This window comes from Lontra canadensis, unplaced genomic scaffold (genome assembly GCF_010015895.1).
Source record: "Lontra canadensis isolate GAN:19392208 unplaced genomic scaffold, GSC_riverotter_1.0 scaffold81, whole genome shotgun sequence".
Taxonomy (NCBI): domain Eukaryota; kingdom Metazoa; phylum Chordata; class Mammalia; order Carnivora; family Mustelidae; genus Lontra; species Lontra canadensis.
Genome location: NW_022631075.1, coordinates 6,806,621 through 6,821,890, shown reverse-complemented (window position 1 = coordinate 6,821,890; position 15,270 = coordinate 6,806,621). Strand labels below are relative to the sequence as shown.

Sequence of the window (15,270 nt, the reverse complement as noted above, 5' to 3'; positions counted from 1 at the left end):
GATGAAATACCTAGGGGTAAACCTAATCAAAGAGGCGAAAGGTCTTTACTCTGAAAATTATAAAACACTGATGAAAGAAATTGAAGATGACACCAAGAAATGGAAAGACATCCCATGCTCATGGATTGGAAGAGTAAATATTGTTAAAATGTCTCTACTACTCAATGCAATCTACAGATTTAAGGGAATCCTTATCTAAATACCAACAGCATTTTTTTTTCACAGAGTTAGAAAAAGACAATCCTAAAATTTGTGTGAAACCACAAAAACCCCGAATAGCCAAAGCAATCTTGAAAAAGAAAAATGAAATTGGTGCTACCACGATTCCAGACTTGAGTTATATTACAAGGCTGTCATAACCAAAATGGTATGGTCCTTCACTGGGGGCAATGAGAGCAGAGAGTGTGCCATAAAGGCCTTGGGCACACTGTAAGAGTACATGGTGGTGGGGTACTCTCTGCCAACCCCATATGCCATAATCCACCCCCATAGCACATGCAAATGTTTTTACTTGATCACAATGTCACCAAGTCCTGCTCCTGGTACCTTGTGTCTTAGTTGAAGAAGATGAAAAAGTCTTCAGAGGAAATTGTATACTGTGGACAGGTATTTGAGAAATCCCCTTGTGGATGAAGAACTTTGGTATCTGGCTGTGCTATGACTCCCACAGTGGCACCCACAACATGTGCTGGGAGTACCAGGACATGTACTGCTGCACATGCTGTCATCCAGTGCTACTGAGGCATGGATGCCCAGCACTGTGCATGGGCCCACTTGATCCAGATCATGAAGGTGTATGAGACTGCAGGAGCAAGTGCTGCTAACTGGCAATTAAGCAGTTCCATGACCACCAGATCAAGATCGCCACTGCCCCCATTGAGTCCTATGCTACCAGCACGAGCTACGTTTCACCACCAAGAGGCCCAACACCATCTTTTAGATACAGAGCCTCCCTGTCCCCAAGTCTGCCCACATAAACTCCTTAGGAAAACAAAACAATACAAAACAAAATCTGGCACAAAATAGACACATAGATTAATAGAACAGAATAGAAAGCCCAGAAATAAACCCACAATTTTATGGTGAATTAATCTTTGCCAAGGGAGGCAAGAACATGCAACAGAAAAATATAGTCTTTTCAATAAATGGTGTGGGGAAAACTGGACAGTTATGTGCAAAAGAATGAAACTGGATGACTTTCTTATATCATACAGAAAAATAAACTCAAAATCGGTAAAGGACCTAAATATTAGACCCGAGGCCAAAAAAAAAAAATCTTAAAAATGAACACAGGCAGCAGCTATTACTCTGACATTGACCATAAAAAATCTTCTAAATATGTCTCCTGAGGAAAGGGAAACAAAAGCAAAAATAAACTACTGGGACTACATCAAAATAAAAAAACTTCTGAATCACAAAGGAAACAACCAACAGAACTAAAAGACTGTATACACAATGGAAGTAGATATTCACAAATGACATATCTGATAAAGGGTTAGTACCTAAAGTATAAAAATAATTTATACAACTCAACACCAACCCCCCAATAATCCAATAAAAAATGGGCAGAAGATGTGAATAAATATTTCTCCAAAGAAGGCAAACAGATGACCAACAGACACATGAAAAGAAGCTTAATATCACTCATCATCAGGGAAATGCAAATCAAAACCACAATGAGATATCAGATATCAGAGATTCAGAATGGCTAAAATTAACAACAGAGGAAATAATAGGTTTTGGCAAGGATGCAGAGAAAGAGGAAGCCTCTTTTAACTGTTGCTAGGAATACAAACTGGTGCAGCCACTGTGGCAAATAGTATGGAGATTCCTCAAAAAAAACAAAAAACAAACAAAAAACAAACAAACAAAAAAAAACAGAACTACCCTATGATCCAGTAACCTCACTACCAGGTTTATATCCATAGATTATAAAAACACTAATTCAAAAAATATGTGCACCCATATGTTTATTGTAGCATTTTTACAATAGCTAAGTTATGGAAGCTGCCTAAGTGTCCACTGGCAGATTAATGGATAAAGAAGATGGGGGTATTCAGTGGCAAAAAGGAATGAAATCTTGACATTTGCAACAGCATACATGTATCTAGAGTGTATAATACTAAGTGAAATAAGAAAATAAGGGAAATAAGAACAAGAAAGAAGAGAAAGTTAAATTCTATATGAATTCATAAATATGTGTAATTCAAGAAACAAAACAAAGGAACAAAGGGAAAAAATAGATAGATAAACCAAAAAACAAATTTTTACTTATAAAGAAGATATAGATGGTTACCAGGTGGAGGTGGGTGGGAGGATGGGTGAAATAGGTGAAGGTGATTTAGAGTACACTTACTTTGATAAGCACTAAGTAATATATGGGATTGTTGAATTACTAAATTGTATGTCTGAAACTATTACAATACTATACGTCATCTATTTTAGTATTATAAAATAACAAAATAAAATAAAATAGGGATGCCTGGGTGGCTCAGTTGGTTAATCATCTGCCTTCAGCTCAGATCATGATCCCATGGTCCTGGGATCGAGTCACCCATCAGCTCCTTGCTCAACAGGAAGCCAATTTCTTCCTCTTCCTGCTGCTCCCCCTGCTTGTGCTCTCTCTCTCTCTTTTGCTTTCTGACAAATAAATAAATAAAATATTTTAATAAACTATGAAATTCTAGAGAGATGCATAAAGTAAGTTGTAATTAAGAAAAAAAAATGGGTGCATATTGAATATCTTCTTTTAAGATATATTCATGAGGATATAAACAGTTATTTTACCCAAATGGCCCATAAACCAGAAGGGGACACAGAGATACAGGTGGCAAATATAGAGTTGACAAGTGATTAATAGAAAGCAGAATCTGAACAGTAACATAATAGAAATCTAGACGATATGTAGTATGAGGCAAGAGATCAAAGCAATTAACTCCAAGGAGGAAGGCTTCAAAGAGGATATGTTTTTGGAACCAGTCTTTGATAGATGGGTACGACCTTGACACTCAGAGATTGAGCAGAGAAGCATACACCAGAGAGAGAAACATCATGAACAAAAGCAGAGAGTCAAACGAGTGCTGGCCAAAGAGCCTGGAGCAGAAATGATGATTAGAATACAGGTTGAAGAAATGTCCACAATAGCCAAACTATGGAAAGAGCCTAGATGTCCATCACCAAATGAATGGATAAAGAAATGTGATATATATGTATATGTATATGTATCAAATACATATGCAGCATATGAATACACATATACATATATACATATGATGCATATATATGATACACATATATATACATATACATATACATATATATGATAGAATATTATGCAACCATCAAAAAAATCTTGCCATTTGCAACAACATGTTTGGATCTAGAGGGTATTATGCTAAGTGAAATAAGTCAATCAGAGAGGGACAATTATATGATCTCACTGATTTGAGGAATTTGAGAAACAAGACAGAGGATCATAGGGGAAGCGTGGGAAAAATGAAATAAGATGAAAACAGAGAGGGAGACAAACCTTAAGAGACTGTTGGTCTCAGGAAATAAACAGGATTACTGGAGTGCAGGTGGGTGGGACAAATGGGGTGGCAGGGTGAAGGACTTTGGGGAGGGTATGTGCTATGGTGAGTGCTGTGAAATGTGTAAGACTGATGAATTACAGGCCTGTACACCTAAAACAAATAATGTATAATATGTTAATTAAAAAAAAGAATATAGGCTGAAGAGGTAGTTTGAAATGAATGATGGACATTTTGAATAACATTATGAGGAATTTAGATATTCAAAAGGATATTGATAGTTTTAGATAAAAGGAATGGATTAATTCTGAAATTCAGAAGATTACTCTGATAGAAGCATAATGATTTAGAACAAATAGAAACTGGAGACAAAGGGATATATTATTATAGACCCCAAGCATGAAAGAAGGGCATGATTAGGGCAAAAAAGATAGAGAAAAGAGATGCAAAAAAAAAATGCTACGCAGTTGAAATCAATAGAGGGATGTAATCAGAGATCAATACCAACACATCTAACATAGGAAATGGCAACATAGAGAATGCAGGAGAAGGAAATAGATTAGATGCCAAACCATTGTGGGTGAACTTAATGTAATGGAATTTAACAGATTACATGAAAGCTCAGGTGGAAGCAAATGATCATTAAATAACAGTGCACATAGGAGAACCCGGGTGGTGCTGTTGGTTAAACATCTGACTCTTGGTTTCAGCTGAGGTCCTGATCTCAGGGTCATGGGACTGAGCCCTGCACTGGGCTCTGTGCTCAGCACAGAGTCTGCTTAAGACTCACCTTCTGCACCTCCCCTCCCACTTTCTTAAATCAGCCAATCAATCAATCTTTTAAAAAGTATCAGTGCACATAATTCCAAGACAAACTCTTAATCAAGGGCTGGTGAATTAGTGGTATTCCCTTCATAGATTTAAAAAAAATGGTTGATCACTTACAACTTACTTCGACTAATAGATTTACATTTTGGGGACAATTTTGCTTGAAAAATATCTTTAAAAATACCAGTGAATTATTGAGAAAATACATGAAAGACATTTTAATATAAACAAACATTTGGAATTTACTGAGATAAATGAAATGCAAATCATCCCGGGCTCTGTATGTGCAAAAATTTACTAGTGGGCATGGCTGGGAAATTTTGCCAAGGTATCAGAAATTTGGCAACAAGTTCCCCCATACACTTAAGTTTTTTTTTTTTTTTGCTTTTCAAGTGTGAGTCATCTCATGTGTAAAATTAGAAAAAAATGAATTTTTTCAAAAGCCAAATGTTTCATTTTTGCTACATACCAAGAAGTGGGACAGTTTTAGTAATAATGTACATATTTCCAAGCATGGCTGCTATTTGAAGAAAATTCTGAAGGGTATATGACAGGCAGAATGAAGGATTGGGGCCCTTTGGATAGAGGTGAAACCATGTGCAAATGCAATAGGTGTTTGTAATTATTATAATCATAGTATTAATTGCTGGGGCACTACTGTGGCCTATTCCCTGGTTATTAAAGTTGTGCAGTTAGAATTCACTCTTGCAGACAGTGGTATCAAGAGGAGAGTAAATGTAACTGTATCACCCACAGCTACAGGGAATTATAGTTGTAACTGCAGTGAAAATATGTCTTTTTTGGAGGGGAGGAGGGGAAAACCCTGTAGGTATGTTTAGAAGGCAGGGAAAAAGGACAATGTGCCTATTTCAATATTTGTCTTGCCATAGTCAGTCTAATGACAATTGACTTGGGAACGGGTGACATTTCTCTTAGAGACAAGGGTGATTTTTGGTTAAAAATGACCACAAATTTTTTTTTGTTTCTAATGCATACATCCCCAATTATGAGGACTGGGAGATAAAAGCCTGCATTATTAGGTTATTAATGCTTACAAAACAAAAACAAAGACAAAAACAACAAAAACAAACAAACAAAAAACTATGCCAAAGTTTAAATGGCTCCATGCAAAAGCAAGTACTCCTGGATAAACTTCTCTTGCACAACACACCCCCCTCCCAAGCAGTGACTGTGACTCAGAGATCCTCCTATTTAGTGGTTCTGCCATCCCAGAGGGCCTCCTCAGAATACTGTGACATTCATCCTTACCCATATTCCTTTGGCCAGAGCTAGTTACATACCACTACCTACAGGAAGTGTAGTATTTTTGCATGTACAGAAGGGCAAGGAAATGGTGTAGAAACTGGATTCCCAGGATATCAAAACAGGACATGGTTTACATAAAATTTAATTATTTCCACAGGAGAAGTCACATAGTATTCTTGGTTAAAAATGAAGACTCTAATATAATCATCACATGCGTTGTTTTGTGGATTTAGGATAAAACGATTTTAACATAGAAAGAAAAAGATCCATCGGTGAATCTCTCTGTCAGATACTTCAGCCTGTGTGATGGTGAAATCAAACAAGGACACCGGGCCAGGAGTTTAGATCCTAATTATTGTCTTAACTCTACTGCTGACTAGTTATATGACCTTTGGTATTGTCCATATCTCTTTCAGTCTATTCCATCTATAAAATGAAACTATTAATTCCAGACTTTGTATTTTTTGAGATCCCTTTGACAAACTTAAAAGTAAAATTAGCACAATGCACATACTATATTATGCCCACTGCCAAGTGAAAAATCTCCTGTGTCTTTCTTATTTTCCATCAACCGATTTATCTTTAGTTTCCCTTTTATCACACAAGGGTAGTTATTGAATTGAATATCATCAGCTGACAAAGAATATTTTATGATAACTTCCATCTGTGTATTTTCTTTTGCTTACCCCAGGGTGGACAAATGAACACTATATAGGGGAAATATATGTATCTCACACACCATGTCTACTGAGAGGTGTTGAGGATAATCAATAAAATAAGAAACAGGAATAAATTTGTTTTAACAATCCCTAGATGAATCTTTAGTTCTTTTTAGATAAAAATAAAGTTTTTAATATTGGAAAAATGACAATTGGATCTCAGAGCAGAATATAAATTCTCTCTCCCCTAATTCCTGTCCTTCTTTCAGTTTATTTTAAGTTCCACTTTAATGCAAAAAATCTTCATGAAGCATGGTAGCAGAGTTTAATATAAGCTTATCCAAATACAAAACAGGTTGATAAACAGTTGCTAAATAAAATAAATTAAGGTAGGGCGCCTGGGTGGCTCAGTGGGTTAAAGCCTCTGCCTTCGGCTCAGGTCATGATCTCAGAGTCCTGGGATCGAGGCCCGCATCGGGCTCTCCGCTCAGCGGGGAGCCTGCTTTCTCCTCTCTCTCTATGCCTGCCTCTCTGCATACTTGTGAGCTCTCTCTCTCTGTTTCAAATAAATAAATAAAATCTTTAAAAAAAATAAAAATAAAAAAATATAAAAATTAAATTAAGGTAGCTTCTGAATAGCTATTGAAGATGGAAGTTAAATTAATATTTGGTCTTTTGATATGGGGCCCTTTTTTATTTAACCTACATATATCAAATGCAATTTGTACGAGGAATTTTTCATCTGGTCCTAAGACTTTGAGATAAGACAACTTTCTATAAGGTAAATACACATTTTAAAACCCCAGAGAGCCCAGGGCATTGAATAATAATGATCTTCTTGGGAATATCAATGCAAGACAAGCATGGCAAGCTTAGTAAAATGTCTTGCCATCAACTCAATTAATTTTGAAAATACAGTTCTTAAGCATAAATTATCAGTTAACAATTATACTGATATCAATATTACCAATCAATATCAAATCTGTCAAGTATTGCTACTTCATTGATTTGAATGAGTAGTATATTTTACTGAAGATAGAGTCTCTCAAACAACCTGATAATTCAATCTAATTCAGTATTTATTTATTGAATACTTGCTGAGTGTGTGCCAATACACAAAGATGCTAGAGAAGTACACAAGTATATAAGAAATGTACAAGAAGTAAAACCTTGTGCCTATCTAGAGATAGGTGTTAACTTAGAAGTTAATGTGATTTAGGAGACAAAATGTACCTTTAGATAAGAATGTTTAAATGAAACTACTAAATAATAGGTAAATACATGCTTCCAGAAATAATGGCAGATTATTTCAAAGGTAAAATATCATTGTACCTTAAAGAGGTGGCAAAGCCTCAGAGATATTGATAGATTGTTGGGATTTTTCTTAGGGACAGGATACTAAGTAGGGGTAGAATGGCATGAGAAAAGGTATAGAAGTTATAATGTGTAGAAAAAAAAAAAGGATGTTGACTAAAACTAAGAGTTCTTACATGTTAGACCAATAGGTAGACAAAACAAGTGAACTAGAATATAACTGTTATAGTCTGACTGTTTGTATCCTTTCAAAATTCATGTTTAACTCCTCCTAGTGCTTGATGAGATGGTATTAGTATACTGGACCTTTGGGAGGTGTTTAAGTCATTAAAATGGACCCTTCATGAATTTGGGATTAGTACCTTATAAAAGAGGTTCCAGAGATACCTGTGAGGACACAGAGAGAAGACGCTGGCTATGAACCAGGAAGAGGACCCTCACCAAAGAATGAGACCATACTGTTATCTAGATCTTAGACTTCCAGCTTCCAGAAATTTGAAAAATAAATCTCTGTTGTTTATATTCTACCTAGTCTGTGGTATTTTGTTGTACCAGCCCAAATAGACTAAGACAATGAATTAATTTTGAAAGCCAGGTTGAGATTTCAACTTAATTCTACAGGGAACTGTAAGATGTTTACACAGGGAAATTACATCATGAAAGTGGTGTTTGGGGAAGCCATATAATAACAAATCCTGCTATATACACACCTTTAACTAATGAAACGGGTTGAAACCCCATTCCCTTCATCATATTATACTATTATCCATTTTATAATTCTTGCATATTTTGATTGGTGCTGACTAGGGACCTAAGTAAAAGTAGTAAGTGTGGTGGTTAAGAGACAGCCTCTTAGATCAAAACGATTGGCTTTTCATTCTGGTTCCACCAACTCATATCAGAGTGATTTTAAGCAAATTCTTAATCTCACTGTGCCTCGATTTCTGTATTTGTATAATGGAGTTAATAATAATATCTCATAGGATGGTTATGTAGATCAGAATTCCAAACTATTCAGAAAATTCTTAAGGTTTTATAATGCTTAGCATATAGTAAGCACTTTATAAAGGTTAGCTATTAAATGTTTATTATTGAACTCCCTTTGCCAAGAGTGCATGTGACTATTGGTGTTTATGAAGTGGTTTGAACCATGTAGTTAAAAATTCATTTTTTCACTGAAAAAAATAAAGTTTTAAAAAATTAACTTTTTCAGATGAAAGTCAATAAATTGAGAAAAGACATCTTAAGTTTTACACTAAAGATGATGATATGTATTATAAATAAGTCAACCTGAAAATATACAGCAGATGTTCCAAAACTAAAATAAACAAAGGAATATATCCTTAGTTTTTATATCAATTCTTTATATCAATTTATATCAATTCTCATTTTAACTCAGATGGTTTTTATACATTTGTAAATGTTCAGTTTGATTCAATTTTTTTTTACAAAAGGAATTTCTGCTGTGATTCAGCAGTATTTATAAAGCACTGAGATATTCAAAACAAAGTGTGGGTCCATTTTTTAAGGAGCCACTTCCATTTTAAGCATATCTAAACAATACTACAGGTCAAAATCAATTTTCTCCTATTTAAAAATAAAACTATAAAACACAATTTAAAGAAACACATTTCTCCTAAAATGCATGCTAGTATTTTTTCCCAAATTAGTAATATAACAAAGATCAACCATTTTTTTCTTATATGTAAGCATATGTAAATACAAAAAAAAAGAAAAAAAATCATTATTTTCTTTGTTTAAAATTGAAGTCTGGGGATATTTAGGCCCTAAAAAACTCCTAAGATAAGCTAATTACATGATTTTGAGCCAAGTATTGAGGGAGATTTCTTCAGTGCATAAGAAAATGTTATTAGCACAGTGAACTCCTATTTAGTTATTATGGAATATAATGTTACTTTTATAGAAGTAAGTGATAAGAACTCTTGAAAGTAACAATAATTACATTGAGAGTCATTTTTCTTAAGAATTCTGTGTTTAAAATGATAATGACTGTCTTCCCTAGGATCCCCAACTCAGGTACCGTGAACAAATTTTCACATGAAATAAAAATTTGGTTTCCACAGCTAAAGATAATGCTATAGATTCTACTATCTGCACCTGAAAAATACATAAATTCAATTGTTTTACTCTTATAAAAATGAGTATAATAATCATGCCCCCCCACGTGTCACAGTGTCGTACTTCAAGTATCAGTGATATCAAAATACATGAGCAAACACATATACTTTAGCACATAATCACACACAAATCCTTGGGAGGTTATTTGATTTTTCTGAAGTTTGAATCTAGTGACTTATTTCATTTATCATTATGTCCATGTTATTAATTCCCCTTTTCAGAAATGAAGTCATTAGCCTTATTTGTGTTCTTTTAGTCTCCATGTATAGAAAAAAATTAAAATCAATGTATAAAAAGATTTTGGAAGTTCAGAGGTACCATTCTAGAATCCTGATTTATGTTTATATGCATGTACTAAGATTATTTTTATAACTTCCAACTTAAACTTTGTCTTCTTAATAGAATTTAAAATTTTTAAAATATGTCATTCTTATAGTCTTGTCACATTAAACTATAACATTTTGATGACTTATTATTAAATAACTGAAAAGTAAAAAAAAAATAACTGAAAAGTAGTAAAATTTTTTAAGTAATTCATACTACTATATTCCAAAAATTAGTTCATGTATTTATATTGACAATAAAATTTCTTTTCCATTTTCTTTCCAAATATCTTAAATGCTATTATAAGCAAACATATTTATTTCTAAACTGAAATATTGGTGCTATAGTGCTGTCAAATTATATCCATGTAAAGAAACTAGTCAAATTTTGAAAGACTGGATAAATTTTCTGCCATAAATTGAGAAATGTCTTAAGAAATTTCCATATTTAGTGTTGTCTGATAAAAATAGACCAATTTATAAATCAGGTATATGAGTTTCAAGGTTCTATTCCTAATATAAATTGACCATGTGACTTTGAGTATGCCAATAAACCTGTGTTTCAATTCATCTAAATACTGCAGAAGATAATATTATCTAAACTTTCCTCAAAAATTTTTTGGCTTCAAATGAGGCCGTTATTATGAAAAACTTTGAAACATATGAAGTAATACATATGTTTAAGATATAATTATACATTTGACCATTATACTTGATTAAATATGCTTCTTGGTTATTTCTATTTTAACTCTTAAGTGTGGAAGTTCATGTATAATACACTTACAGTGGCAATGTCCACAACAGCCAAAAAAATGGAAACAGCCCAATGTCCACTGATGGATGAATGGATAAAGAAAATGTGGTACACACACACAGACACACACACACATACACACACACATACACACACACAGGAATATTACTTAGCCATCAAAAATAATGGAATCTTCTCAGGCACCTGGGTGGCTCAGTGAGTTAAGTCTCTACCTTTGGCTCAGGTCATGATCTCAGGGTCCTGGGATCGAGCCCCACATCAGGCTCTCTGCTCAGCAGGGAGCCTGCTTCCCCCTCTCTCTCTTTGCCTGCCTTTCTGCCTACTTGAGATCTATCTCTCTCTCTGTCAAATGATTTCATTCATATGTGGAATTTAAAGAAACAAAGCAGATGAACATAGGCATGGGAAGGAAAAATAAAATAAGAAGAAAATTGAGAGGGAGGCAAACCATAAGATAAAAAAAAAAACAAACTGAGAGTTGCTGGAGGGAAGTTGGTGGGGAGAAGGGATAATTGGGTGATGAGCATTAAGGAAGGCACTCAATACAATGAACGCTGGTGTTACATGCAATTGATGAATCACTAAATTCTACCTCTGAAACTAATAAAAAATAAAAATTCAAATTAAAAAAAAATTTCAACAGTACCTAGTGCAAGCACCATAATTGGTGCTAGAGGGATGATTGGTAAAGATTCAGAAACTGGATTTAGCTTGGCATCGTTTCTTCACATATTTTTTAACAAATTTGACACTGCTAGAAGAAATTACAGCAAGAACGTAGAGTTCTATTGGTCATAAAGTGCTTAAAAGACACCCCTGGAATTGTTGTACTTCATAAAATACTTTTTTGTCCTGATAAAGACTTATTTGATATACACTTTTTTCCAAGTATGCTCACCACTTCATACAAAAACACATTCCCTAGGAATGTTTTGTAACAAGTGCCTTTGAATTACAGCTACTATGTCACACCCATATTTAATGATGAGATAAACAACTATTAAATTAAGATGGTGAAGATATGTAAGCTCTTAACTCTGAAGCTACCAGTTCATTTCAGCTCAACTACTTTCAACAACATTCATAAATCACTTATGTTGTGGTACATGTCGTGTTAGCTACTGACAAAGCAAAGATGACCAAAACATGGCTGCTACCCTTCAGAAAATTGGGAAAAGTGATCAGCTTATACTTTGAGTGTGAATATATTTCAAGAAACCATTATACCAATAAGAATCAGGAAGGCAAATAACTACATTAAACACCAAAAACAGAGAGGGAAATAAAATGGATAAATGTTATAAATTTTGTCATATTTAAATATTATTTTACTTGAGTAATTATCTTATGGAATCTTAATACTAACACAGAAAAGGAAATATCTGTACATCTTAGACATGATCCTTTATAAATAACTAAATATAATGAGGAAGAATGAGTAAGCCCAGGAAAAAATTCTCAGTAGAGATCCAGTCACCAAATCTTTGAGAAATAAGGTGATTACAAGAGGCAAAACAACAGAATTATTTCATCTATTACATTTCTTAAACCATGGCCATATTGAAGTACAGAAGAAAAGAGATAATATTGCTGGCTTTAAATATTATTAAAATGAAAGACTTTAGAAGATTTTATGAACATAAATGCTTTATAGTCAAGAGTTGGAAGTTGTAAGAAAGTGGGCATAAAGCACATAACCATAGGAAAAGCCAAATGAAATATGAAAAAGAATAAAAGATCAGAAGCAAATAGGTGATGCAGAGAACTAAGTCCTCTGCCTGCCAAACTTCGAGAATCATCTGCCTAGATGTCCCTATATTTTCTGCTCTGTGAATATGCTGTTAAAGCTCTGACTGGCTTATTTATTTATTCACATATTTTGTTCTGGATGTTTTTATTTTATAAAATATATCAAAACACTTCTTTTGCTTAAAATTTTGCTGAAAATATTACTTTTTGATATTTAAACTTTTTTAAGATTTTATTGATTTATTTGACAGACAGAGATCACAAGTAGGCAGAGAGGCAAGCAGAGAGAGAGAGAGGAGGAAGCAGGCTCCCCGCTGAGCAGAGAGCCCGATGTGGGGCTCTATCCCAGGCCCCCAGGATCATGACCTGAGCTGAAGGCAGAGGCCCTAACCCACTGAGCCACCCAGGCACCCCACTTTTTGATATTTAAATTCAATTAGTTAAGGTATAGTACATTACTAGTTTTTGATATAGTGTTCAATGGTTCATTAGTTCAGTGTAAGACCCAATGTTCATCATATCACATGCCCTCTTTAATTCCCATTACCCAGTTATCCCATCCCCCCATCTATCTTCCTTTCCACAACCCTCAGTTTGTTTCCTGGAGTCAAGAGTCTCATATGGTTTGTCTCCCTCTTTGATTTCTCTCCATTCAGTTTTCCCTCCCTACCCCTATTGTCCTCTGCACTATTCCTTATGTTCCACATGAGTGAAATTGTATGATAATTGCTTTTCCTTGACTGACTCATTTCACTCAGCATAATACCCTCCAGTTCCATCTATGTCACTGTAAATGGTAGGTATTCATTCTTTCTGATGGCTGAGTGATATTCCACTGTATACATAAACCACATTTCTTTATCCATTCATCAGTTGAAGGACATCTTGTCTCCTTCCACAGTTTGGGTATTGTGGAAATTGCTGCTATGAACATTGGGGCGCATGTGTTCCTTATTTTCATTACATCTGAATCTTTGGGGTAAATATCCAGTAATGCAAATGCTAGGTCATAGTGTAGCTCTATTTTTAATGTCTTGAGGGACCTCCTTACTGTTTTCCAGAGTGGTTGCATCAGCTTGCATTCCCACCAACAGTGTAAGAGGAGTCCCCTTTCTTCACAACCTCACCAATATTTCTCGTTTCCTGACTTGTTAATTTTAGCCATTCTGACTGGTGTGAAGTTGTATCTCATTGTAGTTTTGATTTATACTTCCCTGATAGCAAGTGAGGTGGAGCATTTTGTGTTCATGTGTCTGTTGGCCATTTGTATGTCTTCTTTGGAGAAATGTCTGTTTGTGTCTTCTGCCCATTTCTTGACTAGAATATTTGTTTTTTGGATGCTCTGATTGGCTTTACTGGGAAAATCTAATTCCTTATACAGTTCCACAGCAGTGAATTTTGTTGCTTGTCTGAACATCTGGGACAAGAAGATACGTAACAGAATAGACTTGTGCACATGGTAATTTATTGGTGAGGAAGAAACTGTCATTTGGCATGGGTATATCACAAGTAACAGAAATACTCTATATTTTATTAGGAACAAGATAAAGAAGATGAAGAAGTGATCCAGGGTTTCCAACATGCTTCATTCTGTTTCACCTACAGGGACCTGATTTAGAGAACATGTATTTTGAGGGGTTTTCATGTGTACATGTGCATGTATGTGTATATGTAGGTGTTTTTCATTTTGACAGCTAGAAACTATTCTTAGTGTTGAACTACATACCCACACAAGCAGCTGGAACTTTGATTATGCCTCTAGTAATCAAAGATTTGTTGTTACTTCCATGGAAACACTTGAAATAGTTTTTCATTTATGTGTATTTAGATTGAAGTCAAGTTCATCATTTTAACAATGTGGTCATTGGTCTTTTAGGAAGTGAATATATGTGTACAGAAGTCTTAGAAAGTTCGGAAGGAATTCAAACACCTGGAAGCTAAAGACCACCTTGCTTAAGAATGTTTGGATCAACCAGGAGATCAAAGAAGAACTTAAACAATTCATGGAAACCAATGAGAATGAAGACACTTCGGTCCAAAACCTATGGGGTACAGCAAAGGCGTTCCTAAGGGGGAAATACATAGCCATCCAAGCCTCCTTCAAAAAAATCGAAAAATCCAGAATACACCAGCTGCCTCTACATCTTAAAGAACTGGAGACAGGACTGGAAGAGATTATGCTGAGTGAAATAAGTCAAGCAGAGAGAGTCAATTATCAAATGGCTTCACTTATTTGTGGAGCATAACAAATAGCATGGAGGACAAGGGGAGATGGAGAGTAGAAGGGAGTTGAGGGAAATTGGAAGGGGAGATGAAACAAGAGAGAGTATGGAATCTGAAAAACAACTGAGGGTTTTGAAGGAGTGGGGGGTGGGAGGTTGGGAGAACCAGATGGTGGGTATTAGAGAGGGCACGGATTGCATGGAGCACTGGGTATGGTGCTAAAAAAAATGAATACTGTTATGCTGAAAAGAAATAAAAAAAATAAAAAAAAAATAACTGGAGAATCAACAACAAATCAAAACAACTCCACACATAAGAAGGGAAATAATCAAGATTAGACCTGAGATCAATGAGGTAGAAACCAGAGATACAGTAGAACGTATCAATTAAACTAGAAGTTGTTTTTTTGAAAGAATCAATAAGATCGATAAACCATTGGCCACACTAATCCAAAAGAAAAGAGA

At 34.8% G+C, this 15,270-nt stretch overlaps 1 pseudogene; it reads left to right on the top strand.

Moving 5' to 3' along the window:
• Positions 1 to 364: 364 nt before the first annotated feature.
• LOC116882145 lies at positions 365 to 940 on the top strand (annotated as a pseudogene).
• The last annotated feature ends 14,330 nt before the right edge of the window (positions 941 to 15,270 follow it).